Source organism: Peromyscus maniculatus, chromosome 4, assembly GCF_049852395.1.
Source record: "Peromyscus maniculatus bairdii isolate BWxNUB_F1_BW_parent chromosome 4, HU_Pman_BW_mat_3.1, whole genome shotgun sequence".
Taxonomy (NCBI): Eukaryota; Metazoa; Chordata; class Mammalia; order Rodentia; family Cricetidae; genus Peromyscus; species Peromyscus maniculatus.
Window position 1 is genome coordinate 53,517,529 of NC_134855.1, and position 21,456 is coordinate 53,538,984.

Consider the following 21,456-nt stretch of genomic DNA (forward strand, 5'->3'; position numbering starts at 1 on the left):
CTGGAGAAAACAAAAAAATCCTCTTTACATATAAAATAATTTTTTTAAAGAAATGAAGGGGTGCACCCAGCACACTGGGAGAGAAAGGCATGAGTGAAGTTGAAGTACAGGGGAGACCCTGTCTCAAAGGGGGCAGGGGCTGAAGAGATGGCTCAGTGGTTAAGAGTAAGTAGCACTCTTTCTGGTGACCCTGGTTCTTTCAGTTTCCAGAACCAACATCAGGCAGCTCACAACTGCCTCTGACACCACCTCCAGGGATCCCACACCTCTGACCTCCATGGGACCTCCACACACGGTAGACATTTACACAGACGCATTAATGTATATATACTTAAAAATAAATATATCTATTTTTTAAGACGGGAGGGAGAGAAGGTAGGAGGGAGGGGAAATGGGAGAAGTGGCAGAAACGGATGGGGAACAACTTTAGCTACATGGAAAGCAGTGAGGTAATGAGGGAAGACTAGTGAACAAAATAGCACATACCCCGCCCCCCAACCCTATCTCTATTGGTCAGAGTTCATTCTGGGTGTGGTTAACACCCTAGTCCTCTGCATTGCATCATCCAAAGACTTGGGCAACCATCTGTGAAACTGGATACCTTGCTTTTTGATGTGGTGTTTCATCAGAAGCCAGGCATTCCAAAGGCATGACTGTTACAGCAGCTGCCAAGAAAAAAAACCAACATCCCGGACACGGACACATAACTGGCCAGCCCCAGGCAGCAGAACCATGGCCCCAGAGCAGTCAGGCGACTGTGATGATGTCCCAGTCAGAGCAGCCAGCCCCCGGGGGCTGGGAAGTCTGAGGGAGTGTGCAGGGTGAAATGTCTCTGGTGGATGCATGGCCATCCTCCTAAGGTGCAGAGGACAAGAAGTTCTGCTCTCTGAGTTCTTTCCCGCCACTCTCAGAAGCAGTGAGATATGCAGTAAACACATCCCCCCTCTCCCCCTCCCCCCCCCCCAGCGCAACGTTCACTTTATGTGTTTCTAACAAAATCACTTAAAAGAAATGGCATATAGCCAGGCGGTGGTGGCACACGCCTGTAATCCCAGCACTTCCAGGCAGAGGCAGGTGGATCTCTGTGAGTTCGAGGCCAGCCTGGTCTACAGAGCTAGTCCAGGACAGGCACCAAAGCTACAGAGAAACCCTGTCTCAAAAAAAAAAAAAAAAAAAAAAAAAAAAGTGGCACATAGTGTCTGTGATAACAAGGGACCTCTCTGGCCACCCCTGTCACATAGGGCTGAGCAGTAAGAACTAGATGATTCCATTCCTAATAAAACACAAGTCCTAAATAATCCCAGCACTGGGGAGGCAGAGGCAGGTGGATCTCTGAGTTCAAGGTCAGCCTGGTCTACAGAGTGAGTGAATTCCAGGACAGTCAAGAGCTACACAGAGAAACCCTGTCTCGAAAAACCAAAATTGCCAGGCACCTGCTACAGGGCGGGTAGAGCTGGTAGTGGTGGCGGGGTTGTTCAGGTCCCAGAGAGGATGTGTGGAGTGGGCTAGGGGACAACGGTACAGGCACCCTCTGAGGGTGAATCAGGATGGCTGCCAGCAGCCTTTAATTGAAAAAAGCCTATACCGTTTACAGTCTATGGCTGCACATAGGATTAAAGGGAGCATGTGAGCTGAGGTGTAGCTTGATCAGGGATTGAGGAATCCAGCGCTGACCTTGGCAACCGGCACCAACCAGTCAGTGCTGATGAATGAGTTCCTCTTGCTGAGATAAGAATGTCTCCCTTTTCAGCAAGCGGGAACTTTCCTCAAGCCCAAGGGAAATGGAGATCCTTATCCAAATGCCTGACCTTGGGAAAAGGACTTTTTCTGGGGAGCAGACCCTACACTACAATTTCTTAGTCTTTCTGTCTGGGCCTGTTCCCCTCCTAACGTTCCCTGAAGGGAGGGTCCTGACGGCTTACTCATTCCCATTATACCGCACCGTTCTGATTTCTCTACACTCGTTAACTGAACTCTCGCCCTTAATGGCCTCAGGCGCTGGATCTGAATCTTAGGCATTTCATCCTGGGGTCAGGTGTATCTTGCAAATCTCTAACTTTCCTATTCTTGGTGTAATTAGGAGAGCACAATGATGGAGATTTTTTTTCCCCAAAGAATTACTTTGTTTAGAGAGGCTACCATTGTACACATTTTTTTTATCCTTTACCGAAGCCCACAAAGAATTTCCCAAAGGGAAAGGCATTAATACTGAGAATCATTAAAAATGAAAGTAAAAAGTGCTGGAGAAGTGTGGTCTGCAGTGGTACAATGCTGGAACTTTGTCCAGCAGCAGTGGTCGCCATACGGTCCACACACAAAATAATAATAAATGTTGGGTCCAGGGTCTCACAGTAACGGGGGATAATGGAGGACAGACCACCAAAGTATTAAACCAGAAGCAAACTCTATTCCAGAAAAATTAAAAATTAAAAATTAAAAAATAAAACATCTCGGGGCACAAAAACTTATCAGCTAGCTGAAATCATAGCCAATGTTGGGAATTTTGAGGCTCTGGCTCCTGGAGGGGGGGCTATGAACCGCTTTTTATAGTAAGGGGTAAGCATGAGACATAGACAAAGGAATTTTTACAATTTTGAAGTTAAACTTTTAAAGACAACTTGTTCTAGGTTTTGGTTGTTTTTGTTGTTTTTGTTTTGTTTTGAGACCAGGTTTCTCTCTGTAGCTTTGGAGTCTTTAGAACTCACTCTGTAGCCCAGGCTGGCCTCGAAGCCACAGAGATCCACCTGCCTCTGCCTCCCAAATGCTGGGATTAAAGGCGTGCGGCGAAATCACTGTTCTATGTTTTTACACTTTCCATTAACAAGGTTTTAGGGGGTTTATCTAAACAATATCTGTATATCCCTCCAGCCCTTCCTGACACGGTTAATGGATGTTTGTCCAAACCTGCAATTTTTCCTGACACAGCTGGGTTCCTATGGGTGGGGAATACGAAAGAATGCAAGGCAGGTTGTCACGTAGAACTCATTAAAAGTTAACTTTGGTTTCCGTAGTGAGTGGTAGGGGGTCATCAAAGAATAGCTAACCCCAGGGCTGCAAAGGGCAATCTTCAGTAAAAGAAAACTAACATTTAGGTTGTTGACAGAGCTGCCCATCATAAAACATGGAGTTAAAAGTTAATCCTTTTTTTTTTTTTTTTTTGCTAGCCAAGATGATGGCTGTCAGTTTCCATTCCTTAAGTTTATAATTTTTTATTTCTATATTCCTGAACCCTTCAATAATGATGATGGATTCAAATGTGCAGCTTTCACATAGAAGTAGACTATTGGTTAACTACTCTGTAGAAAAACAAAGCTAATTTATTTTGCAATATAAAATTGAAAGTAAAGCTGGGTTTATCACCTAATCATCTCTCAGGATACAGTGGTGGTGGGTATGGTGGTCCATGCTTATAATCTCAGCACTTGGGAGGTTTAGGGAAAAGGATCAAGAGCCCGAAGTTATCCTCTGCTACAAGTTCAAGACCAGGATGCCCTATGAGACCTTGTCAAAACGAAAACCAAAGAAGCAACCACTAGAAGAAAGCAACGTGTCCCAACTTCTCTGTTCACGACAACTACTCACTGCCGGCCTGTTACTTCCATGCTCATAGGCTGCTCCCACCTCTCTCTTCCTCCCACTCAGGTCCCCACCAGGAGTCCTTTTGTTTTGCCCAGATCTCGGGGACCCCCAAAAGACCACCATGGAGACCGAATCCCGTATATAAAATCAAAGAGCCTTTATTACCTTCAGGCTCCGGGGCTTGATGTCTCTGTCTGTCCGATTCTGTCAGATTCTGTCCGATGCAGCAGTGAGAGCAGAGATCCCTGAGCCCAGGTGGGGTAGAGTTTTTATCATAGCAGTGGTTGGGATGAGGGGATTTCCAGGGTTCAGGACCCTGATTGGCTGACATTTGTCTAGGGGTATCTCTAAAATAGAAATAGGTGTGAGCAAGACTCAGGGACATCTGGCCACCTATCTAATGGTTGGAATGTCTGGGATGTCAGATACTTCCCCTTAGATGTAGACCCTCCCTGGGTGGGGTCAACTTATGGCTTTTCCTGGGTCTGGGTGTTGCCTGCCAGGAAGCCTGTCACAGAAGCTGTGTCTGGGCCCCTAAGCCTGTCATGGCAGCTGTGTGGTCAAGCTGTTTTAGGGCCCCTCTACACCTTTCAAGATTGTAAGGGGTCATATACACAAAAATAACACACTCAGGAAGAACAGAAACAGAGAAAAGACATGACAGGCTTCTTAGGGTCTTCAAGGCTATTTAGTCAAAGAATTTAGGAGTCCCAGAAAGCCAGAGAACTATTTAGATGAAAAATCAAAAACTTGTGCATCTTGCTGTAGACAGCTGAGAACAATGGGTTTGACTCTCTTATTTCTGTCCCTTTCCAAGAGTTTCTAGGGGTGGTATGAGGATTACTTCTTGTCTCAAGGTGATACACTGGCATTTGGGAGGTGACGAACTGTACATATTTTTTCTGAAAAAGAAAATCAAAGATTTCACGTTTGTTACATAACATTTTTGGTTTATTATCTTACTATAAAATCTAGCCAAGTAATTGACATTCAAAAGCTGATACTGAACAGCATATTTTGAATAGCAAAAGACACAACAAAATGGAAACTGTGGGGTTGGGGATTTAGCTCAGTGGTAGAGTGCTTGCCTAGCAAGCACAAGGCCCTGGGTTGGGTCCTCAGCTCCAGAAAAAGAAAAAAAAAAAAAAGGAAACTGTGTGTGATTTAAATAAAAAAAATGCCGACCCTTTAATTGCACAGTGGCTGGCAGATCTCTCTGGGTTAGAGGCTAGTATGATCTGCATAGTGAGTTCCAGGCCAGCCAAGGCTATATAGTGAGATAGTGAGATCCTTTTCTTTAAAAAAAAAAATTCCCAAAAGAACTCTATGGAGAGAGATGATTAGAAGATAATTTCAGCCGGGCGGTGGTGGCGCACGCCTTTAATCCCAGCACTCGAGAGGTAGAGCCAGGCGGATCTCTGTGAGTACGAGGCCAGCCTGGGCTACCAAGTGAGTTCCAGGAAAGGCATAAAGCTACACAGAGAAACCCTGTCTCGAAAAACCAAAAAAAAAAAAAAAAAAAAAAAAAAAAACGAAGAAGAAGATAATTTCAGCTTTATTTCAAACTGCAAAATGCCCTTTGTGTTTATGTGGAGAGACAGGTAGAGGCTGGGAAGATATAAACCATCTTTCAACCACATTTCCTTGGGAGAACCCTCAGAAAGAGCTCATTCCTTCGACACAAATGATAGATATAACTTTCATTACAAAGTTATCCCATTTCACTCTTCTCTGAGACAGTATCTTTTGTGAGGAAGTAGCCAGTGACTTACTTTATACTCAAGCCACACATCTAATTAGGTGAGTAAATACAAGTATCATCTAAATTTCACACTATTTAGGAGGAAAAAAGTCTTTGGTAAAATCCAGTGTGAGGTCTAAAAGAGAAAAAAATAATACCTCTAAGTAGAGGGGTTGGGGATTTAGCTCAGTGGTAGGGCGCTTGCCTGGCAAGCGCAAGGCCCTGGGTTCGGTCCTCAGCTCTGGGGGGTGGGGGACAAAAACCTCTAAGTAGGAAGAGCAAAGAAAAAGGCCTGAAGTTCACCAATTTGCCCAGTAAGGTTTGAGGCCCAGGGGGAAGTGCCCGAATTACTGTGCCTCTCAACTACAGCAACGGCACAGGTTTCCCAACCACACTGCTGATAAGAGGTAATTCAGGGCCGGCAAGATGGCTGAGATAAAAGAGATCCCTGTGCAAGCCCGAAGGCCTGAATTCTACCCTAGAACTCACATAAAGTTGAGAGGAGAGAACTGACTACCAAGCTGTCCTCTGACCTCCACACACACACTGTGACATACACACAGGTCCTCCTACATGCACACCACACACACACACACACACACACACACACACACACACACACACACACACAAATAATAATAAAGTTTAAAAAAAAGTAAAAAGGGGCCAAGCAGCTGTGGCGCACGCCTTTAATCCCAGCACTCGGGAGGCAGAGACAGGCGGATCTCTGTGAGTTCGAGGCCAGCCTGGTCTACAAAGCGAGTTCCAGGACAGGCACCAAAACTACACAGAGAAACCCTGTCTCGAAAAACCAAAGAAAGAAAAAGAAAGAAAGAAAGAAAGAAAGAAAGAAAGAAGGAAGGAAGGAAGGAAGGAAGGAAGGAAGGAAGGAAGGAAGGAAAGAAAGAAAGAAAGAAAGAAAGAAAGAAAGAAAGAAAGAAAGAAAGAAAGAAAGAAAGAAAGAAAGAAAGGAAAAAGAAAGAGAGAAAGGAAAAAAGAAAAACCATAAATAAACAAATTAATTAATTAATTAATTTTTTAAAAGGGCTGGAGAGATGTCTCAACAGTCAAAAGCACTGGTTGCTCTTCCAGAGGACCCGGGTTTGATTTACAGCACCCACATGGTGGCTCACAGCTGTAACACCAGTTCTAGGGACTCCAACGCCCTCTTCTGGCCTTTGCAGGCACCAGGCACACACATGGTACATACAATATAGGCAAAACATCCATACACACAAAATAAAAATAAATTAATTTTTTAAATCTTCAAAACATTAAAATTAATGAAACGTAACAGTAAAAGAGGGATTCAATAGTATACCTTATTTTTCTTCCGGATATGAGATCTCACCATGTAGCCCAGGCTGGCCTTAGATTCATGATCCTCCCACCTGAGCCTCCTGACCACAGGAATCAGGTGTCTGTCACCATACCTAGAAACTTACATTATTTATGATATTTCCCCCGGTCTCTTGGGTCAGCTGTGGCTGTCATTTAGCGAAGCCTCTGCTTGGTAGCCATCATCTTCCTCCTGCACAAAGGCCCAGGGATGCCTCCAGAGCCAGTCAGTATGGCAGGGTCAGGAACGGGGGAGTTACTTACAGAGTGAACCCTGCTCTCTGTTTCTACTGGACCTCAAATTCACGTCCAGTCTTTTATCAGCTATGTGATTATAAACAATTACTTAGCTTCTCTGACTCTCAGTAACTTTATATCTTCCATGGAAATAATAAACCTACCTATGGTCAACCAAAGGATTGATTTACAGCAATGTATATAAACACTTTTGACAAGGGATGGGCTCTTCATCAAAGTTTCCACCCACCTCCATCTTTTAAATAGAAGTGGAAATAGGAAACCACACTGTTCCTACTTTGTTATCTTTGTTGCTTAGAAATTCAAGTGCACAACACAGGAAACAGTACAGAATCTAATGCTGGAATTGACGGAGAGCCAGGAAGGCAAGATGGCTGCCTTAGCTGCCCTGGGAATTGCTCGACTCCAGACAAACAAGTTCTCAAAGGAACAACAACAACAACAAATTAATTTTAGTTATGTTTTTAAAGTATATGTCACTATGTAGGAATTTGACATTTTGAAAGTTTTTAGAAACAGTCTCTGTTCCACAGAGTAAGGAGTACTTTAATATCACCCTCTTCATTTCTACTATGGTGTAAAAAACGTCTCGGAAAGAATGCGATATTCTTGGCACCTGGTACTAGCCTAGTGGCTGTCCTTTCCATCGAGAAGCTGAAAAGCTCCTTTCGCTTGTGAAAGGCGTGTGGCCATGAAAGTAGGAACAAGACTGAAGTGTTTGTCACAGAAGTTAGCTTGTGGATTTCAACACGTAATTCCTTTGTTTGTTTGTTTTTGTTTAATTTGGTTTGGCTAGGGTTTTGTTGTTGTTGTTGTTTTGTTCTGTTTTCAAAAACAGAGTTGCAGGCAGTGGTGGCACACTCCTTTAATCCCAGCACTCGGGAGGCAGAGCCAGGTGGATCTCTGTGAGTCAGAGGCCAGCCTGGTCTACAGAGTGAGATCCAGGACAGGCACCAAAGCCACACAGAGAAACCCTGTCTCGAAAAACCAAATAAATAAATAAATAAATAAATAAATAAATAAATAAATAAATAAATAAGTAAGTAAATATCAAAACAGGGTTGCCTAGCCGGGTGGTGGTGGCACACGCCTTTAATCTCAGTACTTGGGAGGCAGAGCCAAGAGGATCTCTGTGAGTTCGAGGCCAACCTGATCTACAGAGCGAGATCCATGACAGGCACCAAAACTACACAGAGAAACCCTGTCTCGAAGAAAAAAAAACAAACAAACAAAAACAGGGTCTCTCTATGCATCCCTGGCTATCTTGGACTCACTATGTAGACTAGGCTGGCTTTGATCTCACAAAGCTCCTCCTGTCTATGTCTCCCAAGTTCTGAGATTAAAGGCACATGTCACCACACCCAATTTATACTACATATTCTTATTTTTTTTTTTGGTTGTGAGCCTAGCCTTTAACGGCTGAGCCATCTCTCCAGCCCTATACTACATATTCTTGATAGTTGAGATATCTTATTCAAGAGAGTAAATCAATATTTAATGATTATATTGTAGAAATAAATCATTTGTTATTGAAAACAAGAAGAATAAAACATAAAAAGTAAGGCTTTTCTTTTTCCTTTAAGAAATTGTAAAACTACTTGCTCAGCAGAGAATGTGAATTCACTTGGAAGATAAAGAAAATTGTTTCTGGTTAAAAAAAAAAAGTAAGGCTTTTCTACAAAATAAAAATGTCAGCTGGCCAATAGTGGTGAACACCTTAATTCCAGCACTCAGGAGGCAGAGGCAGGTGGATCTCTGAGTTCTAGGCCAGCCTGGTCTACAGAGTGAGTTCCAGGACAGTCGGGGCTAAATGGAGAAACCCTATCTCAAAAAAACAAAAACAAATAAACAAAATTTTTTTTTCAATGCCAATGCTATATTTAATATCTATTAAATTTAGTATGTAATGCTTTGCTGATAATAAAAGTCAAAGAATCAGTTCAAAGTTGGTTCTCTTTGCTGTAACAGAAATCATAGGAATGGCCACCCATTCCGTATATGAATATTTTGATTCTGGATAGTACAAATTAAAATAAAAATACATCTTACCCAAGTGTTCAGGAGATAATTATGCTGTCTTAGTTTGGTTACTGTTGCTGTGATAAAATATGTCGACGTAAAGCAACTTAGGTGAGAAAGAGTTTATTTAGCTTACAATTCCTGGTTGCAACCCATCATTACTAAGAAATCAAGGCAGGGGCTTGAAGTCATATCCACAGTCAAGATGAGACAATTAATTAATGAATGCTTTTAGTGCATTGGAAGACTAAAATGATGTGTTAATTAAAGGATTTGGGCTACATAATTTCTAAAGTTTCTTTCATATTTAATTTCTATCATAAAATTTCATAGACAATGAAGAGGAAAAACATAATCAGAGAATCAGTGAACTAAGGAAACACACTAGGTGCAGAATTCCTTCCAGTCATCCAATTAGGCACTTATTTGATAGGCTTAAATTTACATGAAACTTCATCGTTCTAAAAGGAATTATAGTCACTCAAAAGAACTGAGGTCCCTAGGGAGTAAGTGACATGCTCCATGTTAAACGTCAATTTTATAGACATTTGTTAAAATACTTGAATGACAAGGAAGGAAAACCTTTAAATAAGCACATTAGATTTGGTCTCTGCTTTCATGTTATAAGACAGGGTTTTGAGCCGGGCGGTGGTGGCGCACGCCTTTAATCCCAGCACTTGGGAGGCAGAGCCAGGCGGATCTCTGTGAGTTCGAGGCCAGCCTGGGCTACCAAGTGAGTTCCAGGAAAGGCGCAAAGCTACACAGAGAAACCCTGTCTCGAAAAACCAAAAAAAAAAAAAAAAGAAAGAAAAGAAAAAGAAAAAAAAGACAGGGTTTCATGCATCCCAGGCTGGCCCAGAACTAGCCATGTAGCAAGGATAACTTTGAACTTCTGACCACCTAGTCTAAGGTCACAAGCCAGTGCCACCACACCTGGCTTTATGAAGTCCTGGAGATGAAACCCAGGGCTTCATGCCTGGTAGGCAAATATTCTACCAACTGAAGGGCCCAGCCCTGTTTCTTCCATTCACGGCCACTATTTGCTAGAATGCTTGAGGGCTCTATGAATTTAGGAGCCCAGACAAAGACGCAGAGCTCAGATCCATGCCCCCTGGAGGACCCAAAGCACTAATTTCCCTTGTCAGCTTCTGTTTTACTCTTCTTCAGAATTTAATTAAAAGTCCTGTAAAACCCAAACAAAGAACAATCAGACTGCAACCCAGAGAACCAAGGAGGCTATATAGCAGGGGGGACCCTAGGATGACTGTGACTTATAATAAGTTTTGGTCTTACTCAATTACTGGGCAAGCCGCAATAAAACATTTCACTATTAGGATAAGAATTTATGCTGTATCAAGCTGATAATAGAAAAATAAATAAATAAATTAATTTAAAAGAAAAATAAAGCTACCTTACCCATCTAGGTCAAATGAAAAAAAAAAAAGTCCTGTAAAACTCATTGCAGCCATAAAATATTCTCATTGTCCTTCATAAAGGTTTGATTCTTTTGAAAATTCTAAATATCTTCAAAGGTTTATATTTTTATTTATTTATTATTTGAGACAAAGTTTCACTTTGCAGCCTAGGTAAGCTTGAAACTCACTTTGTAGGACAGGCTGGCTTCAGATCCCCAGAAATCTGCCTTCCTCTGTTTCCTTAAATACTGAGATTAAAGGTGGTGCACCACCACTCCCGAGGTATTTATTTGAGACACAGTCCTACTCTGTAGCCCAGGCTAGACTGTAACTTACTATGTAATCCGTTTGGCCTTGAACTCATGGCCATATGCATGTCTTAACCTCCTGAAGGCTTGGAGTAGAGACATGAGCCACAGTGCTCATCAGACTTGTCTCTGGCAGGTGGAAGACTAGAATGAGAAACGTCAGTATCTATGTTTGAATATGAACAAAATATAAAGGGGCTGGATGTGGTGGCAGAAGCCTGTGATCCCAACACTTAGGTGGAGACAAAAGTCTCAGGAGCAGCTAACAGAGTGAGTCGGGTCCATCTGGCCAATTCACTCCATTTCCCTTAGCTTACTTACCTAAAAAGGATAGCTTACTTACTAACTTAGCTTTACCTAAAGAGAATGAGACTAATAACAAAACTCACCTCTTAAAGTAGTTATGGGAATTAGGACTGGGGACGTAGTAGCTCAATTGGTATGATGGAGAGTTTGTTTGGTATACACAAAGCTCTGAGTTGAATATGATTGAGGCATCCTAGTGACTGTTGCAGATCAGACTCTAGCGCCAATGCAAGAGTTTGTAAATCAGGTTCCCAAGACTTACGTACACAGGAAGAGAAGGGCTGAGTAGATCAAGTTTCTGATGGGCTTAACTCCATAAAATGCTCTAAGTAGCTAACAGACTATGTAGTGACAATTTCTATTCATTTGGAGTAGTCAATGCCTTTTCTTTGTCTTTCTTTCTTTTCTTTTCTTTTTTGTTTTTGTTTTTTTGGTTTTTCTCTGTGTAGCTTTGGAGCCTGTCCTGGAACTCACTCTGTAGCCCAGGCTGGCCTCGAACTCACAGAGATCCACCTGGTTCTGCCTCCCGAGTGCTGGGATTAAAGGTGTGTGCCACCGCCACCTGGCATAGTCAATGCCTTTTAACCATTGTGTGTGTGTGTGCCCGCGCGTAGGCACGTACTCTACCACTGAACTGCAGTCACACTGGCAATGCCTTTCAGTGGCACCCAGGTTGTTGTCAGTGCAGAGCTGCTCTGAAAGCTAGAGCTTCAACATACATTTAATTGAGGCAGGGGGGCATGGATCTCACATAGCCCAGGATGGCCTTGAACTTACTATGTAGCCAGGAATGACCTTGACCTTGAATTTTTTTTTTCCCCCAAGGCAGTGTTTCTCTGTGTAGTTTTTGGTGCCTGTCCTGGATCTCACTCTGTAGACCAGGCTGGCCTCAAACTCACAGAGATCCACCTGCCTCTGCCTCCTGAGTGCTGAGATTAAAGGTGTGCACCACCACTGCCCGGCTGACCTTGAACTTCTTATCTCCCTATCTTTGCCTCACAAGTACAGGGATTACAGGTATGCTGCTACTGTGTCTGGCTCAGGGTAGAGATATTCATATAAAATTGTCCTATTGGGTTTGAAATCTATTTGCATTTTCACATGAAATGACATTACATTTGTCAATAAAAAGAGAAGTTGTTTGATTCTTTAGATAAAATTATAATTGTAAATTTTGAATGGCAGTGAAAAGTGGTTTTAAATATTTTATCACCCACTTATGTGATCAGAGTCCCGCAATGATAATGAGTAGTCAGAATATGAGAAACTCATCATTAAAAAGTCTGAATCAAAAACTGCATAAAGCCATTTCAACCATAAAATTCAATACTAAAATATAGTTACAGGACCAAGTTCAAAGTGATCATTAAAAAATGGAAATTTTTATTTGAAAGTTTTATGCAAATTCCATTTGCAATATCTCCCCTAATAATTTGCATCTTATTTTTTAATCACAATTATATAAAGAAAATGTTATGAAAGTTTTAAATCAGCCATTACTTAGATGGCTCCAAATCGCTTGCCTCTTACCCTACTGTGCTTTCAAAGATGATTTTCTAAGTTCAGGGTCACCCTCAGTTACACATTGAGTTCAAAGACAGCTTGGACTGCATAAAATCCCATCTCAAAATTTTTTTCTTATTTTCTAGGCTTGATAGTAAATGCCTTTCATCCTAGTACTTGGGAGGCAGAGGCAGGCAGATCTCTGTGAGTTCTAGGCCAACCTGGTCTACATAATGAATTTCAAGAAAGTCAGGACTACCTAATGAGACTGCCTCAAAAAAAAAAAAAATGTACCTTGTGAAGTGAAAGTGGAAAGACCCTCCTTTAAGTCTGTGGGCCATCCTTTTACACTAGCACCCCATTTCCTTGTCCCCCACTTCACCCTACACTCCCTCATTTCAAAGAAAGTTAGGGCTACAAGGATGAACAGAAGACAAGGTTCAACAGGTTTGAGCTACGTTTTATAGGGTCAGCAGCTAGATTGGGGTATCATATCTGAGATCTACTGGGCCTGAGAACTGGAGGTACTTTTAGGGGGGCGGGGAAGCATAGAAAAATAGCTAGGCATGGTTGCTCACTGGAATAGATGGGAGCTTTGCCAGGTTGCTCAGCAGTGTGAACTCTAGGCCACGACTACATAGCAAGACCCAGTCTTTTTGTTTTCGAGACAGGGTTTCTCTGTGTAGCCCTGGCTGTCCTGGAACTCACTCTGTAGACAGGCTGGCCTTGAACGCAGAGATCCACCTGCCTCTGCCTCCGAATGCTGGGATTAAAGGCGAGTGCCACCGCCGCCTGGTAATTTTTTTTTTTTTTTTTTTTTTTTTGGTTTTTCGAGACAGGGTTTCTCTGTGTAGCTTTGCGCCTTTCCTGGAACTCACTTTGGAGACCAGGCTGGCCTCGAACTCACAGAGATCCACCTGGCTCTGCCTCCCGAGTGCTGGGATTAAAGGCGTGCGCCACCACCGCCCGGCAAGACCCAGTCTTTTTTTTTTTTTTTTTTCCCATCACAGGCAATTTATTTTGTTCTATTCATTCACAGTTAATACAGAAAATACTTGGAAACATTTCCATATAATGTTTGACACAGAAATCATCAAATAGAAGTATACAATGTTGACAGGAGGCAGTACATTTATATTTTATAACCCCAAATGTATTTATAAATTAGAAATGGAAAGATCTACAAATGAAATTATGAAGGTTCACCAAAGTCATTTAATCTGTTAGTTTCTCATTCATTTTTATGTCTTAATAATATTCTATTATATGAATAAGCCACATTTTATTTCTCTCCAGTATTTGATAGCTATTTGAGTTGTTTTATCTTTTTTACTATTAGCAACACACTGCTGTAAACCTTCATGTACATGTTTCATAGGTGCACATTTTCAGTAGTTTGAGGTTATATTCCTAAGGGTAGAATTGTTGAGTAACAGAGTAACAATGTTTTGCATTTTGACCAACCACCAGACTGTTTTGCCAAAGTGGCACACCATTTTGCAATCTCACCAAATCCTTGTTTTTAAGGCTCTGATTTTAGTACAAAAGCATTCAATCATTCTGTCAGACCAAACCAAAAAAAGTAAGCTATAGTTCAAAGCTGTTCTATTCCATTTACTATGCAAAGCCAATCTTGGCGTTTGCAACTCTCAGCCCTTTTGAGTATTCTTGCAGTGTTCACCTTTTCCTCCACCACTTTTGTTTTCTTCTTTTTTTCTGGTTTATTTCTATCTATTACAAATGTATAAGAAATCCTCCATCAACGCTGCTGATAGCAGCAGAACCTTGAGAAATATACCTTTGGTTTGCCTCAGAAAAGGAACACATATTATACTGTAAAGTTTATAAAATTGGTGCAAAACATTGTAATAATGTTACAATACCAGTTTTAAGAGTTCAGTGACTAATGGGGAGCCCATGGGATACATGCAGAACTGTGAAAGCGATCTCACTTAGCCAGCTGTACACGTAGACTGTAAATCTACATTCAGATCATTTCTGAACTAAGGCTATCATCTCAGTTTATCTGTTGAGGTCAACTAGGAAACCCTAGAATATACCTTGATTTTTGCAAAAAAACAAAACAGGGGGAGGGGTTTCTTCAGCATTTCAGTCCACGAGTAACAGTATCCTAACAGGCAAAGTGTTCTCTCACTGTCAACATAGAATGAACTGCTGCTGGAGGTCAACTTGGGCTTTAATTTGCATTAGCACTTACATGCATAGTAGTCCAAGTTGTTGACCTCATGACTTTAAAAAGTAACTCTAAAAAAGTAAAATGGCCCTTCTTGGAAGACTAAAGAAAGACATCCAGCCACAGTTGTAAAAAGTCTCATCAAAACAATATACACTTTTATGAATTACGCCTCAATTAAAAAAAAAAAAAAGGTAGCCCCGAATATGAAGCAGCTCTGAAAAAGAAAATATAACTTAAGATATTTGAAAAAAAAAAACAAGGTGAATACAGGTTCAAAAGTAATTAAGATATATTTTCTTAAGGCTATCTAGAATTAGGCTTTAAAGAATTCTACCATTTCAAGTTTACCACTAGTTACTAGATACCTATTTACAAACAAGATGTTCACCTTTTTTGTTTCTTTATCAAGAGAAAAATCTACCTTCAGACTATGAGGGTGGTGATGGGGAGGGACTAGAAAACAAGATTCAAACAATCCCATGCAAATATCACATTTTTCAAATGGAAGAACTCCAAACTGCACTAGAAGTTCCAATCACTAAGACACTTTCCATTGAAATGATTTAAGTACAACTACATGGCACCAAGGTTTAGGCCTAATATAGGCCTGACAACCAAGTCCTTGTTTTCTGGAAGAAAGGCCTCAAAAGTCCCACTCAATTCCATATAACAATACTTCAAACATCAATTAGGTTTTCCTTTCCTTAATATTTTTGTTTTTTACTTCTAATCCTAAAGACTAGATTAAAACTTAACTCATTTCCCAGAAGGCATTGCTTCCCTTTGCTCTATGAAAGAGTCCACCAAGACCTCTTCCTCAAAACCATCTAGCCCCCAGCCTCCAGCCTTTGCTTGTGATGCATCTTTCTCAACATCCTGAAAAGGTAATGTAGGTAAAATATGCTCATAAACATTAAAACTAGTTGTTAGAAAGACGTAACTAGCTTTATAATTTAAGTTTTAAAGCATAAATACTTGCAGCTTAATCTGCACTGACAATGATTGTCGAAGCCTAGAATTCAGCATTTACAAATTCTCATTCACACACACATAACACACACATAACACACTATTATCACAGTTTGAAGTCTGAAGAAACAAGATCAGCTGAGGAGTTGACAAATGAACAAAACGTGACCTGGGAACACAGAAGAAGGCGCTACCCAGTCACCAAACCAGATCACGAGAATCATAAGTATATAATTCACCGACTGAAATCAGCTGTCCCTGAAGAAACAGCCCAATAGCACCAATTTAACCAAGAACCCCTACTAAACCAAGACTAAAAATTAGAACAAGAGAGGCACTCTCAGACACAGACACCACCTGCACCGCACAGAGGAAAAGATGAGTAGACGCCAGTGCAAAAATACAGGCAACAACATAAAGACCTATATGGCAACATCAGAACCTAGTGATTCTATACCTGCAAGACCTAAACATACCATGACAGAAGAACCAGAAGAGATCAACCCTAAAAATGACTTTAAGAAGATGATAGAGGCCCTTAAAGAAGAAATAAAACATTCCCTCAATGAGGAAATAAAAACTTTCCTTAAAGAGGAAATGAAAAACTACCTTAAAGAGGAAATAAAAACTTTCCTTAAAGAGGAAATGAAAAACACTCTTAAAGAGGAAATAAAAACTTCCCTTAAAGAGGAAATGAAAAACTCCATTAGAGAGGAAATTAAAAATTCCCTTAAAGAAATGGAAGAAAAAACGAACAAAAAATGGGAAGAAATCAAATCAAGCCAAGAAAAAGCAATTAAACAGATGAAAGAAACATTCCAAGATCTGAAAAATGAATTTGAGACAATAAAGAAAACACATGCTGAGGGAATGCTGGAAATAGAAATCCTGACAAAACGAACAGGAACTACAGAAACGAGCATAACCAACCGATTGCAAGAGATGGAACAGAGAATCTCTGACACTGAAGACATGATAGAGAAAATAGATTCGTCAGTCAAAGAAAACACTAAAGACAAAAAAGTCATAACACAAAACGTCCAGGAAATTTGGGACACCATGAAAAGACCAAACCTAAGAATAATAGGGATAGAAGAAGGAGAAGAATACCAACTCAACGGCACAGAAAATATATTCAGCAAAATCATAGAAGAAAACTTTCCTAACCTAAAGAAAGAAATACATATGAAGATACAAGAAGCTTACAGAACACCGAATAGGCTGGATCCAAAAAAAAAGTCCCCTCGCCACATAATAATCAAAACACTAAACACACAGAACAAAGAAAAAATATTAAGAGCCACAAAGGAAAAAGACCAAGTAACATATAAAGGTAAACCCATCAGAATAACACCAGACTACTCAATAGAGACTATGAAAGCTAGAAGATCATGGACAGATCTCATGCAGGCACTAAGAGACCACGGATGCCAACCCAGACTATTATATCCAGCAAAACTCTTAATCACCATAGGCGGAGTAAACAAAATATTCCAGGATAAAACCAGATTTAATCAATACCTGTCTACAAACCCAGCCCTACAGAAAGCACTAGAAGGGAAAATTCAACCCAAAGAAGCTAAACACATCCATGAAAAATCAAGCAATAGATAATCCCACACCAACATACACCACAGAAGAAACAAGCTGGTGTAGCTATCCTAATATCTAGAGAAAAAGGATGTTTCAAAAGAGAAGAAGTCTTGTGGCAATGCCTCAGTGGTCCAGGTAACTACCAGAACTCGGAAAAGTTGGTTGAACTTGGGATTGACTGGGAGGCCAAAGATTTAAAAAGCAGAAGATTCTCTAAAGACACAAGTTGTGTGATAAGACCCAGTCTTAAAACACAAAACCCACTGGGCGGTGGAACACACCTTTAATCCCAGCTCTCAGGAGGTAGAGTCAGGCAGATCTCTGTGAGTTCAAGGCCAGCCTGGTCTACAGAACAAGATCCAGGACAGGCACTAAAACTACATGGAGAAATCCTGTCTCGAAAAACAAAAACAAAAAGAAAAAAAACCAAAAACAAAAACAAAAAACACAAAACCCAAAGGAGCGTGGTGGCAAAGCCTTTAATTCCAGTACTTGGGAGGCAGAGGCAGGTGGATCTCTGAGTTCAAGGCCAGCCAGGTCTACAGAGTGAGTTCCAGGACAGCCAGGGCTGTACAGGAAACTCTGTCTTGAACTCCCTGCCCCATCCCCACAAAAAAAAAAACAAAACAAAACAAAAAAAACAAACAAACAAACAAAAAAAAACTGAAAAATACCCCACCAAAATACAAAACTCTAAAGAACAAAGCAAAACAAATCAAAAATAGAAAATAGTATGTCAGGGATGGTAGCTAATGTCTGTAATTTATTTGATAGGCCGAGCCAGGAGGATCTCAAGTTTGAGGTCAGCCTGAACTTCATAATGAATTCCACTCCAACCTGGACTACAATGAGACCCTGTCTTTAAAAAAAAAAAAAAAAAAAAAAAAGTATCTAAAAACCATTTATAATCAGGGGACAATCCAAAAGATGACATACCTTCTTCCCTGATAGAAGATTTAGTATATCAACTCACCCTATTTCTCAAGTTAACATAAAAATATAATACAACTCGGGGGCTGGAGAAATGGCTTAGAGGTTAAGAGCACCGACTGCTCTTCCAGAGGTCCTGAGTTCAATTCCCAGCAACCACATGGTGGCTCACAACCATCTGTAATAAGGTCTGATGCCCTCTTCTGGTCATACATGCTGTATACATAATAAATAAATAAATCTTTAAAAAAAAAAATATAATACAACTCAAAGAATGAGAACAAAAATTATTGATTAGAAACAATTTGGTCAGACAACATACAGACAGACAGACAGACAGATGACTGCAGATCTTCACTGCTAAGCCTGTCCCTTTTCCTGAGTTCTCACTCAGAGTTTATCTTCTTTTCTCTTTCTTTGGATACTGGCCAGAGCCTGTGACCATGCTTTCCCACACACTGGACCTCCTGTGTCTATGAAGAACCTACCCCCACACCCCACTTTTCTACAGATGCTGGCCCAACTCAAAAGGAGTGTCCCCTTCTCTGTGTCCCTCTGGGACTTACAGCTTGCCTGCTCATACTTTTTTCTCTCAAACTCTATTAAAATGGTCAAACTTCAAAAAGAAAGAAAGAAAAAAATCCTAGACAACATAAAATGTCCTATTCTGAAGCCAGGTAAGTCTGCAGTTTTTCTTAGGGAAGTACAGTCTGAATATCATATTTTTTTTTTTTTTTTTAGAGACAGGGTTTCTCTGTGTAGCTTGTGTAGCTTTGCGCCTTTCCTGGAGCTCACTTGGTAGTCCAGGCTGGCCTTGAACTCACAGAAATCCGCCTGGCTCTGCCTCCCGAGTGCTGGGATGCGCCACCACCGCCCGGCCTGAATATCTTATTTTGAAGGTCTTTCTTTAACCAGTGGGGGGTGGCACACATTTGTAATCCCAGCAGAGGAGGCAGAGGCAGATCTCTGTGAGTTCGAGGCCAGCCTGGATCTACAAAAGCAAGTTCTAGGACAGTCAGAGCTGTTATACAGAGAAATTCTGTGGGGGTGGGGGATGGGCAGCGGGGGAGATTTCCTTCCTGTGAACTCAGCATTGGTCAGGATATAAGGAATACTTCACAGTAATCAGGCTCACAGAACCCTAGTATTAACCTGCCACCAAGTGTAAACCTTTTTCTAATGTTTCACATCTGTTGGTGGCTCTCAGGAAGACCTGAAAAGCAGAATACAGGTTTGTTTGTGGTAATGGAATCAGAGAAAAAAAGTAAAGATCACTTATTTCACCCCAGTTACATTAAGGCTTAGTGACTGGTTTCTAGCCAAGAGTATTTGTTCCTGTTTCCCAAATATAATGTCTATCCTTTATGGACAATTCTGAGAGCCAGCAAAGTCTTACTTTCTTCACATCCTTATTCCAAACCATAAGCCTATTACTTCTTACTTGTTAAAACAAATCCTGTAGAGTTATTTGTTTGTAAAGACAAGGTGTATTAAATTTTTTGTTTGTTTGGTTTTTTGAGACAGGCTTTCTCTGGAGCTTTGGAGTCCTGGAACTCACTTTGTAGACCAGGCTGGCCTCAAACTCACAGAGATCAGCCTGTCTCTGCCTCCCGAGTGCTGGGATTAAAGGCATGGGCCACAGCTGCCCGGTTTATTAAGTTTTATTATCAACTTGATATAAACTAGTATTACCTCAATTGTGGAATTGCTTCTATCAGATTGGCCTGTAGTCATGTCTGAGAGGAATTAACTTGATTGATGATTGATCTGGGAGGGCCAGGCCCACTGTGAGCCTGGGTTGTATAAGAAAGTTGGCTAAAGATGGGCATTGTGTACCACGTCTTAATCCCAGCACTTGGGAGGCAGAGGCAGGAGAATCTCTGTGAGTTCAAGGCCAGCCTGGACTACAAAGCGAGATCCAGGACAGCCTCCAAATCTACAGAAAAACCCTGCCTCGAAAAATCAAACAACAACAACAACAAAAAAAAAAAAAAAAAAAAAGGAAAGAAAGAAGAAAAAAAGAAAAAGGAAGCTAGCTAGCTGATCATGAGCCTGAGAACAAAGCCAGTAAGCAAGCAAAGATCGTCCACGGTTTCTGCTTCAGTTCCTGCCCTGATTTCCTTCAATGGTGGCCCGTGACCTGGAAGTATAAAATGAATTAAACCATTTCCTCTCCTAAATTGCTTTTGGTCATGATATCACAGCAATGGAAAGCAAACTAGAACCGGGCGGTCTTGTAGCCCAGTGAGGCCACACATTCCCCTTTGTAGCTGTGGATGTCCTTGAATGTTTTCTTTTTGAGATAGGGTCTAATTGTGTCTGTCCTGGAACTAGCTGTGTAGGCCAGGCTGGGCCGGAACTCAGAGATCCTTTTGCATCGGCCTCCTGAGTGCTGGGATTAAAGGTCTCAGGCACCACACCTGGCTGTTCCCAATTGACAATCTCCCACTTCCATCCCACAAATGCTGGGATTAGGGGCTGTGGCACCTTGCCCAATTTGAGGAGATGAGCATCCAGCATCCAGGCCTCATGCAAGCAAGCAAGTTACTACATAACTGACTCTCTCTCTCTCTCTCTCTCTCTCTCTCTCTCTCTCTCTCTCTCTCTCTCTCTCTCTCTCTCTCTCTCTCTCTCTTTTCGAGATAGAGTTTCTCTGTGTAGCCCTAGCTGTCCTACAACAACTCACTCTGTAGAACAGGTTGGTCTCAAACTTGGAGATCCACTGGCCTCTGCCTCCTTAGGCACGGGCCACTCCTGAATCCATTTGTAATCTTTCACAGGGAGAGATAGACAATTACAGAGGAGTTTGTTATGCAGAACGTTAAAAAGACGATTTGTTGCAGGAAAAGAAGGCTTGTCAAATTGTGTTTTTCTTTCCTCTAGTAATTTTATTTAAATAGAGATCTGCAGGGTTTTGTGTGTGTGTGTGTGTGTGTGTGTGTGTGTGTGTGTGTGTTTTGAGACAGGGTCTCACTGTCTCAATCCCAGCACTTAACCTGCCACCAAGTGTAAACCTTTTTCTAATGTTTCAAATCTGTTGGTGGCTCTCAGAACCTGAAAAGCAGAATACAGGTGTGTTTTGTGGCTGCCCTGGACCTCCATGTAGGTCAGAGACCCATCTGCTCTGCCTTCAGAGTGGGCCAGAGGTGTGCCATACCACGTCTAGCAAATCCATGCATAGATTATTGATTTATGGGTGTTGGGGAGATCATCTAACCCTTTGTTCACTTTTATTTGAAAAACTATAAAGTCCAAATAATTTCAAACCCCTTTTGCCAGGTAGAGAAAGGACTCGATTTC